This window comes from Macrotis lagotis, chromosome 4 (genome assembly GCF_037893015.1).
Source record: "Macrotis lagotis isolate mMagLag1 chromosome 4, bilby.v1.9.chrom.fasta, whole genome shotgun sequence".
Taxonomy (NCBI): Eukaryota; Metazoa; Chordata; class Mammalia; order Peramelemorphia; family Peramelidae; genus Macrotis; species Macrotis lagotis.
This window is the reverse complement of record NC_133661.1, coordinates 135,876,358-135,901,409: the sequence shown is the minus strand read 5'-3', so window position 1 is coordinate 135,901,409 and position 25,052 is coordinate 135,876,358.

Here is a 25,052-nt window from a genome sequence, read left to right as displayed (position 1 = left end):
ACATTAATACTTTGTAATTTACTTTTGTGTTAGGGAACAAACACAAACCTGGTGCTAATGAGGTCATATTTTCCATTATCCCCATGCAAACCATTAGCTAATTCAATCCTCTGAGGTTTGCCTAGAATTGAAGTGGACCAAAAATGTTGTAATGTGACCATGCTGCTATCAGATGTCTTGAGTACTGCTTATCTGAATCTAGAGACATAGTTTCACAGGATCCTTGGATGATTAAGTTTTAAAACATTGCCATGCAGGCATTTTTCATAGTGCTTGGTTTTCTGCAAAGTTATAAATATCAGACCTTTTCTGTTTTTAAAGGTTGTCCTTGTTTGGATGATCTCCTATAATCTAGTAGACATGGATGTTATTTTAGCCCTGGGGTTCTTAACTTGGGGCCCACACTGGGATTTGATAGTATATGTTTAACAACCAGATCTCTGGGATAGGAATGTACACTTAGGAAAAGTATGCTTTTAAGTTTATTTAGTTTCATTAACATTGCCACCTCTTTTTAAAATCTAGATGATCAACAAAACAATAAATTAAACTTTTATTTGTAGTATTTGCTGACTTAAATTTCTAAGTTGCGAATGAATGCTCACAATGAAGATTTAACAAGATCTCTTGAGATCATTATGAACTGGGTCTAGCCTGATACTGGGTTCATGGAGAGATTTTAGGCAGTCTGTGAACTGGGATTGAAAAAAACAAAACCAAACATCTTTGTTTTCATTAAATTCTAAAGGTAAAAATTTCCATGTCTTTCAACTACATTCTGAAAAGAGGACCACAGTTTCACCAGACTGCCAAAGGGGTTCCATGACACACTTAAAATAATTTCTTTTCTAGTCAACTATAGATACTCTGATTAGTTAATCATGTCTTTTTAGTTTGCTTCTTTACTTCCTGTATGAAGAATAGAAGGTTTTGTAGTTTATGCTTTTAGTTTGGCACATAGTGCTGAGCAGAAATAGTATAATATATTGCATAGAGTTCTAGGCTTAGTGACAGCAAGATCAGATTTCACATCTTCTGAATTTTACTCACTGTCTGACATAGTTGAATCACTTAACCCTTGTGAGATTAGGACTGCTCCCAGGGGCTTATATTCTAAATCATAGATTGTTTGAATTCTTATGAAATACCCAAATAAAAATATTTTTGTAGGATATAAATAATCATTTTATAGCTTCCTCTGATGTTTTCTTATTGAGGCTATTGAATAATTAAAACTTTATTTTATTTGTTAAATCACTAAAAGATCATTGTAACCTCTAGTTTTATTCAAAGTGGTATACATTCATGTTCATTTATTGAAAAAGTTTGAACACCCAATGTGGAAAGAGCATTGTGATGTTTCTGGGGATTCAAAATGTAGATAAAACATATTCCTTGCCATTATAGAGTTTTGTCAATTAGTAGATAATATGTAAACACAGATATACTAGATAATATTTCAAGATCCATACAGGAGATAATTGCAAATTAAATAATTTGAAAAGTCTGATGATATGTTACAGAATAGAGAATCAGTAAAGACTTGAAGGAAGAGGAGAGATTATAGGTTGAATGTGAAAGAATGGATAGGAATTCAACAATGAATAGAGAAGACATTCCCAACAGAATGGTATGAGAAAAATACACAAAGGCTGGAAGAAAGAAATCATAAGAAATCACTGGGGTCAAAAGATACTTGAATTTGTCTGGAACATGGCTTATACATAGAAAGGAGCAATATTAGAAAAGCAGGAGATTATGTAAGACTATGAATAGCAGGTAAAGGGGCTTGAATTGTACTCTGAAGACTGAAGATTTATGAGGAGAGGAATGACATAACCAAATCTATTATTTTGACAGTTATATCAAGGATAGGTTGAAAGTCGGGGAAGAGAGTGAAGGAAGGAGATGTCTCTAATTTTCTAGAAAGCTAACGAGGGTGCTCCTGGGGTGGCAATAGATAAGAAACTTGTTTTACAAGTGGAAATGACAGGACTTGCTAACTGATTAGATATGAGAGGGGAAGATGAGAGAAGAGTCAAATGGAACACCAAAGTTTTGGATATGGAGGGTTTGAATGAAACAAGAGAATCAAGGATAGACCCTTGAGGTGTACCTTTGAGGGACCATGGTACATAAAAAATATTTTTTCCAATTATCAGATTTACTCATAGTATAGGTGGCTTAGTCTATTGAGTACTAAATCCACCAAGGAAGACTGGATTTTAAATCCAGCCTCAACCCTTTATTACTTTATGACTCTGGGCAATTTACTTTTCTTTACTTTATTTCTCATTCTGTATAAACCATCTCTTGTCTTTAAACCTTTGCATGAACCATGACCCCCTCAGCCAGGAATGTTTTCTCACTGGCCTTCTGTCCCTCTTTTCCTTTAAGTTGCAGATCAGGTTTCATCTTTTGCAAGGTCTTTTCCTGAACACCACTAAGTGATATTATTCTACCTAACATTTTTTAAACTACTTTGTGCATCTGTATTTAATAGTTTTATATTTGCATTATCTCTATTTTTATAGATACCTGTCTCCTCTATCAGATTTTAAATTCATTTCAAGTGGGAATCATTTAATAATTACTTGTATGGGTGCCTCTAGTACACTGCCTGCCACACAGTAGGTATTTAAATTCATCTTGATTAATTGCTTCTAAGTTAGGAAAAAAAATGTGGTTGCTGATCTTTATCCATGGAGGGAATTTATACTTCAGGAATTTTCCATATCAAAAATATCATAGTTCTAGACAAAAGAACAGGAACTTGGAATGCATTTGAATATGAGAGATTTCAAGGGTCATAGGAAATATGGAAAGCATCCATGACACATCTCCTATAACAAAATCCAAAACACAGTAAGCTTTTTTTCTCTTGTTTTCTGAGATTATTTGCTACAACTTTTCAAAAAATAAAAGTTTCTTGGGGAAAAGAAGAGGGAAAATGTGTCTCTGAGATGAAAAGTAAGCCCCCCCCCAGTTCCATCAGTTCCATACATTTTACTGGTACTTAAGTATTTAATAAAGGTACTCTATCACCAGAATTCCACTGTCTCCCCTCCCATCCAGAGAAAATGCATTGGACTATGTGCATGTCTTTGGTTAATTAAAAAGAACACATTTTGAAGGCATGGCATACTAACTTGACCAAAAGAAGGTAGAATAAATTAATTCCTTAATCTCTGTCTATGAGAATGAATGAATGAACAAACAAATGAATGAATGAATGAATGAATGTAAAAGCATTAATCATACATCTGGGATATGTTGGTGATTCTGCTAGGCTCTAGTGACATATTTACAAAAATATGTCCTCAAGTATCTTATACTTTAATGAGGGAGACAATATAGATAGGAGAGGGGCAGCCAGGGGAGAACTTTTTGTTTGTTTGTTTGCTTGTTTGTTTGTGTGACAAGTTAAAGGAATGGTGAATTGGGCCGTAAGGCATTCACTTCTCATGCACTTTCCAGAAGCATTTGTAATAGTAATTTATTTAATATTTTTAAGGTAATGAGTGGAAATGGGTATGTGTTTGCAAAGGGGTAGAGTGGGTGAACTAGGTTTATTGTTTGTTCTTCATTCTCTAAGAGGACCATGATGTCTGGGAGGTGATATCATGATATGTATGTGACTTGCATTTAAGTGGGGGAGGGTACTTTGCAAAGTCACTAGCTTCACTCTCTCTTCTGGAGTCATTTGGATTCAGTGACAAGATATAGATCAGGATTACTGGAGATGGCCCTGGATGCAGAGGGAGATCTTAGCGTTTTTAGGCTAAGATCTTTCCTAGGTCTAAATTTGAGGCTATGTCTATTCAGTGATTAAAAAATGAGGAACTACTATTAAAACATATTAAAAATGAGGGAAACAATGGCCTCTTTAACCTAATTAAAAAAAATTAATCTGAGAGCAATGCCAAACTGTTTTGATGACTGATACTTAATAATATAAGTTTAGATATGTATGGCTAGGTCACCTTCCTTTGAAAATTTTTTCATTAATTCCTTTGATAGTCTTGACTTTTTGTTTTTCCATATAAATTTCATTATTTTTTTTCTAACTCAAAAAAAGCAATTTTTGGTAGTTTAATTGGTGTGGCACTGGATAAGTGATTTAATTCATGTACAATTGCAATTTTTTCTTTTTGCTTATCTTATTTGTGAACATTTGACATTTGTTCAGTTATTTAGATTGATTTTATTTGTGTGAAAAATGTTTTTAATTGTTTTCATATAGTTTCTTAGTTTGCCTTAGCAGGTACACCCCCAAGTATTTTATGCTATTTAAAGTTACTTTAAATGAAATTTATCTTTCTATCTTTTGCAGCTGTGCTTTGTTATTAATATAAAGAAATGCTGATGATTTATGCAGATTTATTTTATATCCTGCAACTTTGCTAAAGTTGCTAATTGTTTCAAGGAGTTTTTCAAGTTGATTTTCTAGGATTCTTAAGTATATCATCATATCATCCACAAAGAGTGAGAATTTTGTTTCTTCATTGCCTATTCTAATTCCTTCAATTTCTTTTTCTTCTCATTGATAAAACTAACATTTCTAATATAAAATTGATTGATAGTGATGATATCAGGCATCCTTGTTTCACCCTTGACCTTATGGGGAGTTTTTCTAGCTAATCCCTATTATACATAATACTTGCTAGATTTTAGCTAACTAGTTAGGTTTTAGATAGATTCCTATTATTTTATTTTATTAATTATATTAATTTTATTAATATCCTATTATTTTAAGGAAAATTCCATTTATTCCTATGTTCTCTAGTGTTTTTAATAGGAATGGGTACTATATTTTTTCAAAACTTTTTTCAGCATCTATTGAAATAATAACATGATTTCCACTAGTTTTGTTATTGGTTTGGTCAATTATCTAGATAGTTTTCCAAAAAATTAAACCATCCTTGCATCCCTGGTACAAATCCTAACTGATCAAAATGATATCCTAGTGATAACTTGCTGTGATTGCTTTGCTCATATTTTGTGTAAAATTTTTGCATCAATATTCATTGGGGAAATTGGTTTAGTATTTTCTTTCTCTGTTTTGATTCTTAGGTATCAATATCATATTGGTTTCATAGGAGGAATCTGACAGAACTTCTTTACCTATTTTTTCAAATAGTTTATATAGAATTGGAACTGTTCTTTAAATAGTTTGAAGAATTCACATGAATCCATCTTTCCCTGAGATTTTTTTCCCTCTGGAGTTCATTGATGGCTTGTTTATTGTTATACTGTCATGAATCTCTGATCTTATGAAAATGAATATTCCTTCCATTGATGTCTGTCATCCTGTCTAGTTCATGCTTTACCATAATGGCCTACCCCTCACCTGCTTCCCACCCATATGCTGGAGGATGTCCTTACATTTTCTTTCATAGATACCAATGTTCTTATTATATGACCAGCCTTTAAAAATACTCATGTATTTGTCTGATGATATTCTTTTATTGCCTAGAAATGTTTGGCTTTGAGAAGAGAGAACTCTGGGAGAGATATAATAACCAAATATCTTTAAAATATATGAATAATAATATTATCTGAAATTTAGATCATCTCTTAAGGTTTTCAAAGTATTTAACCTGCATTATTCTTTAATTTGATTTTCAATAGAATTTGAGATAAATACAACAGTTAATTCTATTTTGCAGATGAAGAAAATGGCTTAGAGAAATCAAATGGTTTGCCCAAAGCTGTTAAGTATCAGATATAGCATTTGAATTCAGGTTCTTCCTGACCCCAAATCTGACATGTCCTACTTTGCCACATTGCAAAAGGGAATCATAAGAGTTGTCATATGAATTAAGGATTAGACTTATTCTGATTGACTGATAGAAGGAAACTATAGGAAGTCAGGTTTCACTTCAATAACGAAGATATCAAATATGTTTGAAAGTTTAATGGACTATCTCAGGATGTAGTGACATTGGAATTTGTTAAGTCACGGTAGAATAATATCTAGAAATATTGTAGAGGGAATTTAAACTTTCATTAACTGATCCAACTAAATGACCAATGGGCTCCCATCCACTTAGTATTTTAGGTTTTTTAAATACTTTTTTTTTTATTTTACTGGACTCAAACATGAAAATTTTCACTTGCAAAGAAGAATTTATATAAAATATCAAACCTCATTATATATATATATATATATATATATATATATATATATATGTATACATATACATATATAGTTTTTAAAGTATTCATTCAACTTAGCATTTTAATACCAGAACTAGTTTCCTTGTCTGTGTTACTTTCTGAACCTTTTGCTTTGTATGTTTTCTTCAAAAGTTTCATCGTTACATGTCTCTTCCTTCCTTTCATTTTTTTTAATCACTGTCACTAACCCTCCCCTCTTCCACCAACTTCTACCCACATATAACATTTTAATTACTTAAAACAAGTTAGCATAGTGAAGTAAAATAAATTTACTTAATAACCATGTACAAAAATGTTTTTGACATTTCTGATCCATCACTTCTCTCTGAAGAAATAAAAGTATGCTTTATGATCAGTACATTGTGGTCTATATCTGCTCTCTATAGGTGACTGTATTGTAAATCTTTAATTTTTTTAAAGTTTTTCTTTATAATGATGTCATATAAAGTATTCTTAAGGCTCTGCTCATTTCACACTATAATTATAACTATAGTTATTTGATATTTGATACAAGTATCAAGTTTTCTCTGAATCCATCTATTTTGTCATTTCTTAAAGACAAATAACATACGTTGCATTCAGGTATAACAAAGTATTCATCTATTTCCCAATTGATAGTCGAGGGACACCTCCTTATTTGCTAGTTCCTTGCTGCTGTAAAGATAATATCTTTTTATACATATAGGTTCTTTATTTTTATAATCTCTTTAGAGCATATTGGGATAAAAGGTAGGTACAATTTGGTAATTTTATAGGTTTAATTTTAAATTGCATTCCAGAATGGTTAAACCAAATTACAATTACATTGATTGTGCATTTAGTAAACCTGTCATTCCATATCCCTTCCAACAGTCATAATTTTCCTTTTTTTCTCCATTTTTTTAGCAATATAAAAAAGTGAGATAGAAACTAAGAGTTTTCTTAATTTGCTTTTCTCTTACCACAAGTAATATGGATAATTTGTTCATATAGTTCTTAAAAGCTTATATTTCTTCCTTTGAGAACTGACTTCATATTCTTTAACCTTCTATCTATGGGGGAAATTGCTCTTTTTTACTAAATGAGTTCCCCAAGATCTTCAGTGTATCAGATTTTTATAAGGAATCTTGCCAGAAATTTTGTTTTTCACCCTAGTTAGTAATTTCCCTTCGAATTCTAGCTATATTAATCTTGTTTGTATAGATATTTGTATGTAATAATACCATGGTATGCATGTATGGTAATAGTATCATGTTTTTACTGGTATTTTCTCTATTCTTTGTTCAGTAAATCTTCCCCTATACATAATAATAAAAATATAACATTTCTTGCTCTTCTAAGTTATTTATATTTATGATATATGTCTTTTTGTGTATGACCTATAACAATTTTAAAATTTATTGTGATATATGATATGGGATGTTAATTTAAATTTGATTTATTCTGATTTATAGATTTTGTTATAGTTTTTTAGGGAATAATTAGTTATTTTTCCAGTAGTTGGAGATTTGGAGTTTATTAAACATTATCCTATGATTTTCATTTGCTTCTATATATCATTATATCTAATTAGTTCTACCAATCATCTTTAAATTATGTAAATTACATAAATTATTTTGTTACATAGTTTGAGGTCTGGTACTACAACACTTTGCTTTATTCCAACTTATTTTCTTTGAAGGTTTACTTTAATTTACTTTGAAATTCTTTACTTTTTGTTCCTCTAAATGAATTTTTACTAGTTTTTCCATTCCCATAAAGTAACACTTTGATTTTTTTTTGGCTTTGCAATGAATGTGTACAATAAATTAGGTGGTAGTGTCATTTATTATATTTAGCCTTATCAGGAGCAATAAATTTTGCTAAAAATATTTAAATTTGTCTTTCTACAATAAGTGTTTTGTATGTGTCCCTTTTGCATGTTAATAGTGGACTACCATTTATTTATGACTTTTGTAGATGGTTTTAATGACATTTTCTTTTCTATTTCTTATTACTACCTGTTTAAATTAAGATATAGAAAGATTGGTGAATTGTATGGATATATTTTATTTCCTAATTCTTTCCTGTTCTTACCATTTTATTAATATTTTTAAATTTGAATTCTTGGACTTCTCTAAGTAAGTCATGATATCACATACAAAAAAGTGATATTTTGTTTTATCCTTTTCCCATTTTATTGCTATAAGTATCATTTCTATATCGATCTCAGAAAAAAAACTGGTGATAATGAATATCTTTACCCTGATCTTATTGGATAGACCTCTATTAATTCTCTCATGTATAAAACTGGCTGTTGGTTTCTGATAGACAGTATTTGTCATATTAATGAAAAATATTTTCCTATGATTTTTCAGTAATTTAAAAGAAATTTATAGTGTAGATTTTTATATATCAATTGATATATTATTGATATTCTTTCTAAAATTAATATAGTCTATTATGTTTATCAACCTAATCCTGTATTCCAGAAAATAATAATTTGGTAATTATGATAATTTCCTTATGTTGTTTTAGCCTCTTTGTTAATATTTTATATTGGCATTTAGTAATGATTTTCTCAATTTTGTTTCTAGATTAATCAAAAAAAATAATATTTATCTCCAAGAAGGAAATTGCTTGTTTTTTATAGTTTTCCAAGCAGTTTATATCATAGGGAATCAATTGTTCTTAGGCTTCTTCATAGCATTTATTTTAAAATCCATCTGGTAGTGGGTCTTTTTGTCTTTGGGAATTCATTTATAAATTGTTATTTTTCTTTGTCAGATTTTTAGTTTATAACTTGGTTAAATAGTTTGCCAAATTTTCATCAATTTCCTTTTCATCTGTTGTGAATTTTCTTTTTCTTCTTTAATTTTTGAAATTTGGTTTTCCATTTTTTAAAAGAAATCATATTAGCTTCTTTAAAATCTGTTTTATAAAGTTTTTTTGAAAAAATGTACTAGTTTTATTTATCAATTGAATGTTTTTAAAATTGTTAATCTATTATTTTCAAAATTTCCATTTTTTCTATTTATTTGTTATTTCATTTGTTGCTTTTTTAGTTTGCATAGTTCAAATGATGTTAAATAATTTTGCTGAAAATCATATTAGCTTCTTTAAAATCTGTTTTATAAAGTTTTTTTGAAAAAATGTACTAGTTTTATTTATCAATTGAATGTTTTTAAAATTGTTAATCTATTATTTTCAAAATTTCCATTTTTTCTATTTATTTGTTATTTCATTTGTTGCTTTTTTAGTTTGCATAGTTCAAATGTTGTTATATGAATAATCCTTTAATTTCTCTTTGCTTCATCCAAAAAGATTTTTTTAAATTTCTTGTCATTTTGTTGAGTGTCACAAAGCAATAATTTGTTCTATGATCCACCAAAAAAGTTATTGAAGTTATTTAATCTAAGTTTTTATCATAGTGTAGTCAGCAAAGGATATACATAATGTAATGTTTCTGCTTTTCTATATTTATTTACAAGATTTTAGGATCTAAAATATATTTTTGCAGTAATTCCATGATCAATGCAGAAAAAATAAATTAGCCTTCCTATCCCATTCCTTAAGAGTCAGAGATCCATCTTATTTAATTTTCTAACCTTTTAAAAGTTCTTTTTTGTTTATATTTTTGTAAGGTTTTTTTAGGGGAGAGGCAAATTGAGCTTTCTAACAAAAGTATCTTCCATTATTCAGTTTTGATGAGTGAGGTTCAAGATGCTTGCTCTTTCAACTCATCCAACTGTTTCCTCCATGTTTTTTTCTTCTTTTGCTTCTTAGTTCTAAGACAAAATTGTGTACTCTTCTTTATTTCTTTCTTATTCTTCATTTCTTTATTCTCTCATTTTCTTTTTTCTCAAGACTAACAAAAACAAAACAAAACACCTACCATCTCATCTAACTTCCTTATTTAATTCATACTGTGACTGTTAAAAATGTCAGAATTTTAAAGGAACTCTTTCTTTTCTCCTATTAGAATATCAATACTTCATGAATATGTCACTTTTTTGCCTAAATGTATTTATTTTTTCTTGATTCCTATATTTGCAATTAAAAATTTTTATTCAGCTCTAGTATTTTTAAAGAAGGTTTCAGATATGTCTATATCATTAAACATTCAATTTTTTCCATCTTGGATTATATTATGCTCCATCTTCTTTCATTTCCCCCCAGGTCTACTTCTGTATTCATTCTAGACAAGCTTTTGTTTTTGCATACAGTCCTGTAATTGTTTTGAAATTATTCTCTTCTTCAGGGTTTACCTCCTGGATCATAATATATTTCTTCATAATGATCAGTATTTCAGCTTATTCATATCTGCAACATCAGATCCTGAATGCTCCTCCCCTCCCCTTCTCCTTTCTCTCCTCTCTTTTCTTCTCTTTTGCTCCTCTCTCCTCTTCTTTTTTATTTTAATTTTCAATGTCAGGCCCCACCCTGTTCTGTACTCATAGGAGGGATAGTTAGACCTTATTTTGTCCTTACCTATATTTTCTAGGTTTCTGCAGCTGGTTTTGAACCTGGATGTGTATGCACAGCAGGGCTTTGTTATGGGCTTTGTTCTCCCACTGGGTTTCATTACTTATGTGCTGGTGCAGACTTCAAGTCCTGTGTTGAATTTATTGGCAAGACATCTCTTCTGGTGGCTTATGGCTATCTTTCTCTCCATTCTTAGTCTGGATAAAGGAGTTTATTCACGTTTTTTTTAATTTCTTGATAATTTTTTATCTGTTGCTTCTGTTATATCTCTGTTGTAGTATATGTGCTAACAAACAAACAAAAACAGCTTCTCAATGACCTTTCACGACATTTGATTTTTTGAGTGTTGTTTGGTTGTTCAATTGTTTCAGTTATGTCCAGCTCTTCAAGATCTCAGTTGGGGGTTTTCTTAGCAAAGATATTAGAATGGTTTGCCATTTCCTTCTCCAGTTTATTTGACAGATGAGAAAATTGAGGCAAATTTAACTGAAGTTAAGTAACTTGGTATTAATTGTTTAAGATCTGATTTGAGCCAAATTACTTCACTACAGACCAGGTATTCTATCTACTGGTCCTCCTATCTTAACTGGAGCCCCCTTTCCCCCCCTGCCAAATTTCTATTGTATTGCATCTGGGTTTTTATTTTGAATGAATTTAATGCTAATCATACTCAAAACAGCTGGATTCTTTCATGTAATCATCGGGTTTGAGGGATCTGTAATGTTGCCAAATAACCAACTTAACGGAAATCTTCTCTTTTCCTACAGATGTAGACACATTCTTAGATCATTTCCCTCCAGGCCTATTTTGATATATAACTATTGTAAAAATGATCCAGGCTCAAGTTGGGATAATCCTTGGGATGTAAACTTCATAAGAGCTCACATCATGCCCTTTCTTATTGATCTATACAGTGGCTATTCTATTTCACAGAACTTGGGCTGTACCGACAAGACTTCAGCAGGATCAGCTATACACAAAATATTTGATTTTTTTTGAGTCAACATGATAAATTCTAAGTTAGGAAAAGAAAGAATCATAGGTTATAAAGAGACAGAAAGTGTCTTGCAGATCAGCCAGCATGAATCTTTTCATTTTACAAATGAAGATTCTAAAGCTCAAAGAGAACAATGATACACCCAGGATAATAGTAACATTCTTTTGAGTCTAAATCCAGTGTTTCCATACAATATCATAATTTCCTGATTGCGTGTTAACAGAAATAGGTGTATAAATATATGTATATATGATACATATACATATATGTACATATATGTATATATGACATAGATATAAACACAAACAAAAAAGCATCAGTAAAACTGGTAATTCAGATTTTCCATGTCTAATTATCTACTTTAAAAAACCAACTTTTTTTTTTCCTTTAAGGAAGAAATGAGAAGCCTGGAAAAATCCACTGAAATAGACCTCAAAGACCACCTCCCTCTTTCAACCTTGAGATGAAATTCTGAACCTAGGGTTTGAAGTGATTTTTGAATCCCTAAATCCACTAAAATTTCCCTCAAATCCTCAAAAAACACTCTTCCACTGAAGAATCCCTCAAATTAATTAGCGTACGAACCACTTGAATTCATTCCAGATAGATCCACATTATTTTTTTATTCTTTAAGAAACCCATAAATGCTTTTGTTAGCTAATAAAGAAACCTTGCAGACCATTGAATTAATACTATTTTGGTTAGTTGAAGTAAAGAACTTGTCTTTTTTTTTTTTTTCAACCATTCCCACTTTACCCTTTACCCTCTTTCTATTCAAATCATGAAAAATTTAGAAATACTAAGCACAGACATAGAGATGCTACATAATGATTTGATTAACATCAGAGGACAATTAAAAATCCATGGTTCCAAGAGGAGAAAATGACTGAAGTAGAGTTAGGGATGAAAGTGTGCTAACTTGACTTGAATACATATTTTTGGGGACTGGAATCTTCTAAGAAGATCTCGTCTTAAGAGTTCATATCCAGAGTTTATATCAAGATTTTGGGACCAATGCTGAAGGGAATTTGAATCCATCATAGATTCCCATTTCATGATACCAAGGTCTATGTGCTTTCAGGAAATAAGGATTTGAGAACTGTGTGCTTGCCCCAAATATAAAATATCTTCTTGGTACATCTTTTGTCACATTTTTGGTGGGACTTTGCAAGTCTGGCATATGGCATTACTTCAATCTGGCAGAGAAATTGGACTTTTCTTAATTCAGATACCTGAACACAGCCACTGATAGGTCCTTTTGCTTCCATGCTTAGATCCCTTGTGTTTGGAATGACTAGTCAAGGAACATGCAGTACTGATATATGCCAATTCCATGATTATCCTAGGAACTTGAGATTGCAATTCCCTAGTTCTGAATAGGTAAAACTCCAACTTAAAGCTTTTCCCCCTTATCCTTTTGGATTCAGAATGAATGTCCACTGTTTTCTCTCCTACTTCTTCTTGCAATCTTTTCTCTATCCACCTCAGTTTTCTTTTTCCATTGTGTCTTTGGGGGACTCAGTTTTATTGTTAACACATCCTCATTATTCTGGACCTGGTTTGCTTCATATTCTTTCTCTTTCTTTTTTTTCCCTTGTAATAAAAATTTGACTCTGTCTGAAAGAAAAACATTTTTCAAGACCTTCTTCAATAGATGTTCCTTTTTTCTTTCCTCTAACACATTGATCTAGAAGGAGAAACTGGAAAGCTCTTGTCCTCCAATACTACTTCCAAACGTCTCCTTGCCAGAAGTCAGCAGTCTCACCTACCTTGATTTTCATATTATTTACAGTATATCACTCAATCACAGTCATCTACTGCCCTCTAGATAATTCTCCCCATCATCTCAAGGACATGGGATTTATTCTTCTTTTTCACAACTCCTATCAACATCCATGGGGAAATTAATAAACATACTTATTGGTCCACTTAAACATCCTGACCTAGTTCACAAATCTTAACTTACATAACTATATTTTATCTCCTTATAGGTTTTTATTTGCCCATTGAGTCATCATTCTCTTAATTTCTTTCATCTTTGGTCTCATCTTATTCACTGACTTCTTCCTGTTTAATGCCATACCTAAACCAACTATCCTCTAAAGTTATTAGTTAAATTCTTAAGTAAGGATTATCTACATCATTGCTTCCATTTCATTTTTTAGACCTATGCTTCCTTATTTCTGACTTTATCACTTAACTTAATGTATTCTCTCTAATATTAGCAATGATTTCTTGACTCCAAAATCCTAAGGTTTTAGTTAAACTACAGGTACTAAATGTGGTAAAATCTATCTAATGGAGGAGTATTGCATTGTAGAACAACAAAATATTCTCTACTGATCAGTGGCTTCTATAAAATTTAATATACTTTTAAAATTTAATGACCATTTTTATCCTAATTTTGCTTGATTTTTTGTACATTTTGATAACGTTAATCTCCTTTATTCTTTTTTCTCCCATGACTTTAGTGACTGTTCAGATCGATTTCTCTTGTCTTTCTGGCCGGTTCTGTTTCTCTTACTTCAACATTATTCAATTCTTACCCACTAAATATGAGTGTCTCAAAGCTGTGTCTTATACCTTTTCTCTTCTCTCTACATACTCTCTTGATGATTTAATAGCTCTTGTGAATACAGTTATCTTGTAGAAGATGATTGTCAATTATTCACTGGACTCTAGATATTGAATCTGTATCTCACATGTTTAAATATGAATTTGTTGATATTTCCCATGCCCCAACGTCCTTCATTCTACTTTGCTCATTCCTTGCTAACTCTCAACCATAGACTATTCTTATAATCTGTGTCCTATACACATATGCTGTTTAGCAGTGATGTAGGAAGTTACCCAACTATGTAGTCTGTATTTCCTACAAATTTGTATTACATAGTACAAATTAAATATCAACTGTGCCTTCACTGTGTCAAGACAATCCTTTTATTCCTCCTTAATTAATTATTGCATTCTTTACAAGTATACCTCCCATCCAACTTCCCTCCATCAGAAAATCTTGCCTCATGTAGTAAGGAAAAATAGATATCATTCATGCTGAATTCCTTCTCCCCTTCTACAAGTTCCTTGATATCATCTTCTATTTGTTCCTCTTCTGCATTACTTTATACAATGAGAATAGCCTTTTCTTCACATAGAGCAACACTCCTACATATATTTTTGATTCCATCCACTCCTGTTCTTCCAGTGGATTCCACCCCAATCTTTAATTTCCCTTTTGACTGGCTCCTTTTCTATTATCTACAAACATGAAACTATCATTTTATCCTACCATTCATTCTCTTTATCATCCTATATTTCCTTTTCATTCAAAAATTTCATTCAAAAATTTTCTTATTGTCTCTTCTTCCCCCTCACTACTTCTTAGCCCTTTGCCATCTGATTCCTGACCTTATCTCTTCATCCTGGATCATCTGTTTCCTTTTCATAATAGTCTATTCTTTCTCCCCCCCCATCTCTCTGTCTCTGTATTTTTTTCTCTTTGTCTCCCCCCCCCCCCCCCGCCTTGTTTCTTTGTCTGATTTGTTTAGGAATTAAAGGGTCTGAGTTCATAACCCTGATTCTGTTTCTTTCTTTTCTCTTGACCTTGGCCAAATCACTTCTCTTACCTGGACATGACTTTCACCATCTATACATGAAGAACAAACAACAGAAGTTCTATTTAGCTTTCCGTAATTTGCTATATGGAAAAGTTTTACTTCATAATTTTGCAAAAATCTGGTCATCCATATACACAGGAAGTTTATCCATGGTCTGATGGAAAGAATGTTAGATTTGGGGCCTGAAGACTTCTGTTCAAATCCCGAATCTGTTACTTGTTTCCTATGTGAATTTTAACAAGTTACATAATTTTCTGAACTTCATTTTCCTCATATAGCAAATGAAGAGGTTAGACTAGATGACCTCTAAATCTATGATCCCATGATCTTCAAAAACACAAGGCTAATACTAGATGGAGTCAATTGACAGTGGTTATCAGCTTAATTGTGGATAAACAAGTCTATTTTGGTAGGAGAGAGAAAGAATATTTCTAAATCTAACCCATCACATTACCCTTGTGCCACAAATTTATTTTGAAAGCACTGCAGTTTTTGGTAACTATTAAAATCATTTTTCTTTAGTTTTTTTTTTCAATTATAAAACCATAACTTTATATATTAAAATGATTAGTAAAGAATTGGAAGACTTCTTGCTTAATGTTTTCTTATACAAGCAAAGTAACAAAAACCCCCAGCAACAACAGTTCTTATTTCTGAAAGGCATGTTGTTTATCTCAAAGTCTCTGGCAGGTAAACTGTTGGCTGTTTTCTTGGTAAGCTTCAGACTAGAGCCAGTCATTTCCTTTCTTTCCACCTAAAGCTAACTCTGGTTGGAGCTATTATGGTGAAGTTGAGAGAAGGAAAACCAGTAATGGAGGCTAGGGGCTGATTGAACTCAGCCCTGTTGTATTTAGCTGTATTTCATTTCCAAATAAGTGGTTCTAACTAGACAACAGATACTATTTTCAAAGGTTTAAGCAAAGCTTTTTCGTGTAATGTGTATTTATTACTCTCCTTCAACATTTAAAAGACTTGGGCAGTGGGAAAGAGATGTGGCATATCTGTAAAAGCCTGAGAGCTGATGAAATCTCAGTCAGATCTGTTATCTCCCAATGCTTTAAAGGTCTTCAACTGGGAGATTAGAGAACAAGGTTACTGTGACAATTTGTTTACACGCAGGGAGAGATTAAGATCTCGTTGAAAAGGAATAAAAATAACATCATCTTGAGCTGTCACAGCATGAGACCCATTGTAATCAACACTGGTCTGATTTCAGGGATAATTTAAGACCAATTTATTATCTTAATTAAAAAAAAGAAAAGAGAATTCAATGTTTCAGATGCCAGTTGGATTGTTAGGAGATGATGCCCCTGGAGGATCCCCACACAAAACAGTGAGAACATGTACAAGGTTCCAAAAATAAATTTCCCTTTATTGATTAAAAATATAAAACTTTTAAAAATAAGAAAGCATCAATAATATACTCAACAGCAAAACAATTCCTTTACTTCATTTTGTGACCCCATTTATGAAATTGACAGACGGTCACATGTATTGAATTCTCGGCAATGCTCTCATTTGGAGTCTTCCTTTCTTTCCTGATTTTCAATAGCCTGCTGGCAAAATTTTGTGTTCTTCCATTTCCTCTCAGTTTGCTTTTTCTGCCTGCCTATGAAACCTGCTGCCTATATAATCTTTGCCTTGCTTAGCTCTTATTTTCTCCCTCTCTTTCCATGTATGTCTTTTCTGCCACCTAAGAAAAAATATGAATTGCACAAGTAAATTTGGAGGTGGGGAATGGAGAGTATTGTAAATCACTATATCCTACTTCCCCCAATGTTCTTGGACCCAGTGCATGTCCTCACTCCTGGCTCTCACCACAAAGGCGACAACAACCCGCCCCAACCCACAGAATGAGTAATCTTCTCACAAAGAGCTCTTTGAAAGGACAAAGTAGTTGCAGTAAAGGAAATGTCCCACTGGGAAACCAGGTGGACAGCAAACATTCACTTTCCATTACAAATGAGTTCAAGGGAAGCAGCCACCACAGCATGGGATGGCCAAATCCATCCAAAGTCATTCTCGACCATCCCACTCATTTGAAAACCAAACATGTATCCTTTCCACTCTCCCCCTCCCCTTGTTTACAAACACGTTTACAAGTACTTTGATAGGTGACCTTATTTACTTAGTAACCTGTGGATTCATTTATCTTGAAATTAGCAGGTAATGAAGTGGAAAACCTCAACAGCCCTCCCACTAATTAACATGATAATAAGATTGTTTTGCTACAGAGGTACAATTAGCATGTATGAGCTAGAGGGGGAGAAAGATCAATAAAATGTCTGAAGGGTACTACTAACAGGTCTCAAGAATAGAACAAAGAAAAGGAGCTTTATGGGGGGAAGAGGAGCAACAATAGCTTATAAGGTTCATCCATTTAAACATACCTAAATCTGCACATCTGCCCAAGTTAAAATTGTTTGCCAGCCTTTTTGACAGGGGAGGCTGGCTGAAAAGAATCATAAAACATACTCTCTAGTGCATGTGAAATGAGTTGAATTTGATAAGGAAGGAAAAGATTTTGTTGACAGTTTCAGATGTGCAGCTTGAAAATGCTTTAATTGAAAGGGGGGAAAAGAGAAGAATGTTGGCAAGTAATTATGCCCATAAAATGGTTCCATTTGCTCTTTTTTTTTTCAAACAAGTCAAACAGCTCAGATATAAAACTTTGAAAAGATGTTCTTCTCACACATGCAGTCTCAACATACATTTTCATGAGGAACTTTAACACACAAAGTGCACATCTCAAATATTTATTTATTCCACGGACAGAGGTGTGCAGAGTAAATAAATATGACTTTAAAAAAATTGCCTCAATATGTATTTACCCAGTAGACTAGTTTCTTAGGTAAATTACATGGATTTTGGTAACCTTCCCTGACACTTTCCCTTGACTTTAAACATACACAAACAAGGAATTTAAATGTCCAAAGTGTCTAAATAACCTAATTGAACTTGTGACACAAACCAGCAAGAGTCAGGATACTAGTGTTCAGGGAAGTTGTAAGGACTTTTTGGAAGTAGGCAGTTTATAAGATGGAGAATAAAAAATAAAAGATGGAGAACTTTTTAAAGGCCTGTAAAAACTTAGAGAATAAAATAGTATCGCTAGACAAAAAAGATGAAAAAGTGGATGGTTTCGATCTAAAATCCTCCTCCCCAGCAGAATGTTATTGGTATCCATTTTTACCCTCTCCTACCAAATCAGTATTTGACATCAGATTTCTTGTATTCTTTATGAATGTTAATAATCTACTCATGAAAAAAACTAATATTCTCTACCATCTACCCATCTTGATTCTTTTGAGGATAATAATTCTAAAAACACTATTTCTACTATATTTTTTTATCTAAAATGAATTTTGCATATTTTGGCATGTAAGTAGAGGAAAATTTCTTTCACTATTTGGAAAAATGATGATCATCTCTGAATCAGCAGTCTCTTGAGATCCTAAAGTCTAAATGGGGTGATCCTTTGCATTCTTAGCAATAGTCGAAGGTGTTAATGTGTCATTTTGGATATCACTAAAGTAGTGGGTGTCTTTGATTCCTTCCATTGTAGAACTTTCCTTATGCAGGATGTATGACTTGTGGAGAAGATGAGTGTTAAGAGTGTTAAGAACTCATCAATGGAAGTATGGATTTCATTCGCAGACATTAAATTAGCATCAGCTGGTTCTGAAAAACTCAACAGTCTGTTTAGGATTAGAATTAATTTTTAATTTAGAGAATTCTTTCCTCACACATATCACCACGTAGACTTATTATTTTGAGAGAGGGGAGAATGTTTCTTTGAGTGACATTTGTTTGATTTGCTTAATTGCTTTGGGTTTTAACTTGGAAAGGTGATGGCTGCATTTGTTTGGAGGTGGCAGCAGTGTAGCTAAGGGACACAAGAGAGGCTAAGAATTTCAGCTAGGAGAAGCTGAAACTTTCTGCCTGAGCAGTCATCCCATTAGACATTTTACAACCAATGGTAGTAAGGCTCAGTTGCCTACTGTGTGAAGGTAAACACCAAAGAAAGTTTTGTACAAAGAACCCTGGGAAGAGAGAAAAAGGAAAGATTTGCACACACACTGTACCTTTCACCTAAAGTCAGTTGCAGTGAATATAATTGTAAATCTACTTCCATTACCCCATATAGGACTAGTGAAAAAAAGGCTTTTATTATTTCAGTAATTTACATCCGCATTATAAGATTTACCATAATCAGCGGCTACTATTTTTGGTGAGAAAAAAGAGGAAGGGAGGGAGAATGCTATCCTCTTTTGTCTGAAGGACTATGTAGACAAGTTTATGGTTTTATCTGGGATTTCCCATCTTGTATTTAATTTAACTTTAGCCTAAGCTGGCTGAAAAGTAGGAAACTCTTCAAAGCAAATAGGACATTTACTTTTTAAATAGATGCTTTTTTCCCATTTTAACATTGCATATTCCCAACTGTTTTGGAGTTGGGATATTATTCATTTTAATCCTTTCCCATTATCTATCCCAAAGGCTTTTTATGGGATGCATTTGTTTTTAAATTAGTGAACTAAAGTTGATTTTCATTGGAGAAAATATTTCATTATTTTGAATTATATTTTAAAATAGCTAGACACCCCTACAAAGAATTGTAGACACCCAGGATTCAGAATCTCTATGTTAAGGGAAAAAAAAATTATAAAGACCATAGGCCAAGTCCTTATCCTTCAGAGAAACCCCTTAGGGTGAGATAGCTTAGATTCACATCCAAACTTTTCATCTGTGAAAAATTAAAACAATATGGAAAAACCCAGGAGGATCAGAATCTGAATTTATTTCAGAGAAATGTTTATGAATTCTGAGAGATAGCAGCAATGTTTCCCAAATGGAATCATTTTAAGTTGTATTTGAATAAAAAAAAAACCTTCTTTAGGCAGCTGAAAACCAAAGACCTCCATAATTAATCTTCACTAGTTCAACTAACATGAATCTATTTTTAAAAGAGGGAAATTGAGGCACATACAGGCTTATTGAAGGTTACCTAGTAGCCATGGGTGAAACTTGCAAAACAAATTGATTTGGGATTCTTCTAATTTCTAAACCAGTAGTGACATCTGCAAAATGTATCTCTCCTTGGAAATGAAGACTATTGAGACTGATGCTTCCCACAACTAAAGTGCAGGATGAGAAGATTAACATTTTACTATTCTACTTGGGACTTCTCTTTGCAAAAGGTACCCACAATCTGAAGAGAGGAAATGGAGAGTAGTATTTTAGTTTTTCTTTGCTGGCTCTCTTAGAGGAATGTCCAAGTTGGTTGCTAAAAATACATAGAGGGTTTAATGGGAGGGGAAGAATGATATAAATTTAACCTAATATGGTTTCCTCATTCCTTACTAAGATTGTACATGTGACAAGAAATTTTTAGAAAGGCTCCTATGAGCTTGTAATAAGTAGTCTTTTTGGCCTAGATTTGTATCTTCCTTGAGAATAGATGTAATTTTAGAGTTGCTTTTAGGATTTTTTTTCTTTCTCAACATATTCCAGTGTACAATAGGGATCTTGTCTCAAGGTGTGAAGGTTTTCCATATTTATAAAGTCATGTCGCCTGCCTTGTAACCTTGTAAAGTATCTAACATTAGTAAGAATAAAGCCACAAGACAGCTCTGAGGATGCAAACAAGGTCTTATTGTTATCTTAGTGTGGGGACTTTGGGCATTTTTGGCTTTACCTTCTGTGTTTGTATAGCTCAGAGGAGGCTGAAGTTGCTTAACATTGTATTTCATTCCAACTACACATTTTCTCAGGAAAGATGCTTTACTGTTTGAAGGACAAACAGGGTGGCCCAGGTTTCAAATTTCCCCAGCAGGGATTCATCTCTCCCAGAAGCTGAATGGTGTGTATGTTTGTATGCGTGCGTGTGCACACATACATGCACACACACGTGTTGCTATCCTCAAACTCAACTCCTCAGGACAAGGGAGTGAGAGGTTGGTTGCTCATCACTTTGCCTGATGAGGACTTTAACCAAAGCATTAGCTAATAAACTCACTGTCCTGGGGGAGGGAACAGATGGAACATGTGTGATTTTTCCTACTTTAAGCAGTATTTGTGACTGGACTGGAAAAATAGGATGTTTTTCCCCCTTTGCAATTGTTTCTAAAATGATTCATTTGGAGTTCAGGGCAGTTTTAGAGAGCAAGCTACCAGTGACTGACCCCTATTCCTTTTTTAGAAACACTGTCAGTTTAAGGTACTAATTCATTCAAGCTTTTTACCATGATAAATAACTTCAGAGCACATTAGAGTTGTTGCTCTGTCAGAGACAGAATTAGGATGGGAATTTAGAATATTTTAAGGAAAACACTATGTGCATAGGGATGGGAATGTTTAAACTACATATCTGAGTAAATGCTGAGAATATTATTGCTTTTAAATGTAAGGTCCATTTTGTCATCCTCTAATAGAGACATTATTGAGGTCTGTAGAATTCTTTCACTATTTTTTTAAGAGGAGGGGGTCTGGACCTATTTTTTCAACAGTTATAGAGAGCTCCCAATGGGGAAAAATCCCCTTACCTTTCAGTTGCATAGCATACAGTCTTAGAAGGTTGTCTAGTGCATTGAGAGGTGGAATTTTATCCATGGTCACTCAGGAATTCTTGACCACCCCTCCCCAACATCTTCTGAACTCTGAAGCTGATCCTGATTTTACTTTGCTATTCTATCATTCCTTACTGAAAAGAGCATAGCAATAATTTCTGTTTTGCTCAAGATGATGCTATTTCACAAAATATTTATATCTAGGTGTTTGAAGTAATTTAATTAATTGTTCTGTAACAGTGTGTTTGAAGATATAATTTCTTAATCACCATTGTGTATATTAATGTGTAGTATATTAATATTAATAATCCTTAGTGTAATGAAGTATGTCTATCTTTTTAAGGTTTATCAGAGCATTTTCCAAGAACAACGTTGTGTAACTATGTTATTTATTACTACCTGTATTTTATGGGTGAGAACACTGAGTTTCCGAGAAGCTATGTGGATTTGTATAGAATCACTCAGAGTTTAACTTCTAAGTAACTGTTGTAGTCACTGTATCTCATTGCTCTCTGGAAGTATTTGTAGATGAGTTTGTCCTGTAGGATAGTGAGCTTATTATACCTACAAACAAAAGTCGTCTTTAGCTTTATGCAAGGGGAGGGAATGACCTTTCCCTCTTGGGTGAAGTGCTTTTCTATAGTGGCATTGCTCAGTAAGGTAGAGCTACCAAAGGTAGCATAAAAAGGTTAGCAATGCAGACATATTATTCCAGGGGAATTGACCATTTCTGACTGCGCACTCCTTAAGTGCTTAAACATGTGTGTTTGCCAGCAGCTATGTAGATTTCTAGTTCCCTTTCAGCAAAGAATTCAAAATAATGTAGAAGATGACTCTCCTTTCCAGTTTTAGGAGTTGACTTCTTGTGTTCTGAATGAGATAAGAGGTAATCAGTGAGATTCTTTTTATCTGTGCATACATATCTATCTATGCAAATTATTTTTTATAAAGAAATAGAATGTAGTTAACCTACATGTGGTTTATTTTGACAACTTATTAGTAAAGTGATATTAAGTGATTTTAAGTCAAATATTATATTTGCATTTTAAACAAAATTATATATACTTACTCCTTTACACTTAAGAGGTAATAGCATAGTAGTGAACTAACATTGGAGTTAGGAACATTTTGGTTTAAGCCCTGCCTTTAACACACACTCTCTGTGTGATAGTGTGATCCTAGGCAAGCTATGAACCTTTTCAATGATTTAGACACCTTTCTAAGTCTGTAATTTACTTAACAGTTTCTGATCTACATTGGTAGTTGGAGTTTCCTCACCAGGAGTTCCTTAGATCACTAAATTCAAGGGCCAGTTCAAACAAGACTAAAACAAGATGATATAGAGATAACCTTCATAACTCATCCTGTTCTAGTGTTCCAATATTATATCTTACTCATCCTCACATAATCTTCCATTCAATGTTACATGTTTCTTTCATGAGACACTGTCTCTTAATTATGGGCACTTTCACTGGCTGTCCCTCAAGCCTAGAGTGTTCCCCCTTTTTGTCTCTACCTCTTGACTCCCCTGGCTTTTTGCAAGTCTCAGCTAAAATTCCACCTTCCCCAGGAAGCTTTTCCTTGTCCCTCTTTGGATTATTTCTAATTCATCTTATATGAGATTTGTTTGTACAAAGCTGTTTTCACATTTTCTTTAGCATTAGATTGAGCTCCTTGAGAGTAGATACTGGTTTTGGAGAAGTTTTTTTGTCTTTCTTTCTATCTTCAGTGATTCTTAGCAAAGTGAGACATACTAGGTGCTCCTTAAATGCTTGTTACCTGCTATATTTGGCAAGGTTTATATAATGGATTAAATGGCGTTCATTTCAGATGACATAATATCATATTTTTGAAAGATTTTATTTATTTTGAGTTTTACAATTTTTCCCCCTGACCTTGCTTCCCTCCCCTCACCCCCCACAGAAGGCAGTCTGTTAGTCTTTTACATTGTTTCCATGGCATACATTGATCTAAGTTGAATGTGATTAGAGATAAATTATATCCTTAAGGAAGAAAAATAAAATATAAGAGATAGCAAAATTACATAAAAAGATAATAGTTTTTTTTCTGATTAAATGTAATAGTCTGTGGTCTTTGTTTAAACTTCACAACACTTTCTCTGCATACAGATGGTATTCTCCATCACAGATAGCCCCAGATTGTCCCTGATTGTTGCACTGATGGAATGAGCATGTCCATCAAGGTTGATCATCACCCCCATGTTGCTATTAGGGTGTAAAATGGTTTTCTGGTTCTGCTCATCTCACTCAGCATCAGTTCATGCAAATCCTTCCAGGCTTCCCTGAATTCCCATCCCTCCTGGTTTCTAATAGAACAATAGTGTTCCATGGCATACATACACCACAGTTTGTTAAGCCATTCCCCAATTGAAGGACATTTACTTAATTTCCAATTCTTTGCCACCACAAACAGGGCTGCTATGAATATTTTTGTACACGTGATGTTTTTACGCTTTTTTTTTCATTAGACCCAGTAGTGGTATTGCTGGATCAAAGGCTATGCACATTTTTGTTGCCCTTTGGGCATAATTCCAAATTGCTCTCCAAGAAAGGTTGGATGAGTTCACAACTCCACCAAAAATGTATTACTGTCCCAGATTTCCAACATCCCTTCCAACATTGATCATTGTCCTTTCTGGTCCAGTCTGAAAGGTGTAAGGTGGTACCTCAGAGATACTTTAATTTGCATTTCTCTAATAAGTAATAATTTAGAGCAATTTTTCATATGACTATGGATCGCTTTGATTTCCTCATCTGTAAATTGCCTTTGCATATCCTTTGACCATTTGTCAATTGGGGAATGGCTTTTTTTAAAAATTTGACTCAGTTCTCTATATTTTAGAAATGAGTCCTTTGTCAGAACTACTAGTGGTAAAAATTATTTCACAATTTACTACATTTCTTTTGATCTTGGTTGCAGTGGCTTTTTTCTGTGCAAAAGCCTTTTAATTTATTTAATTTAGTTTGTTTTCAATGAATAACCTCATTTTTGAATTTTTTTTTCCTGTACCCTTGCCATTCTTTGCCACTTAGACATAGGCTTAACTTTCTTAGTTTACTTATAATCAAGGAGAAATGTAGTGACTGGCTTGAAAGAATTGCCTGGTACCTTTCCCAAGGTAGCAAATTTATTTTTTGAAGGCAAATTACATAAAGTCAAGTCCAGATCAAGCAAAACTGGAATCTGGAAGGACTCCTAATAGTGCACTGACATTAGATCCTCATCTCT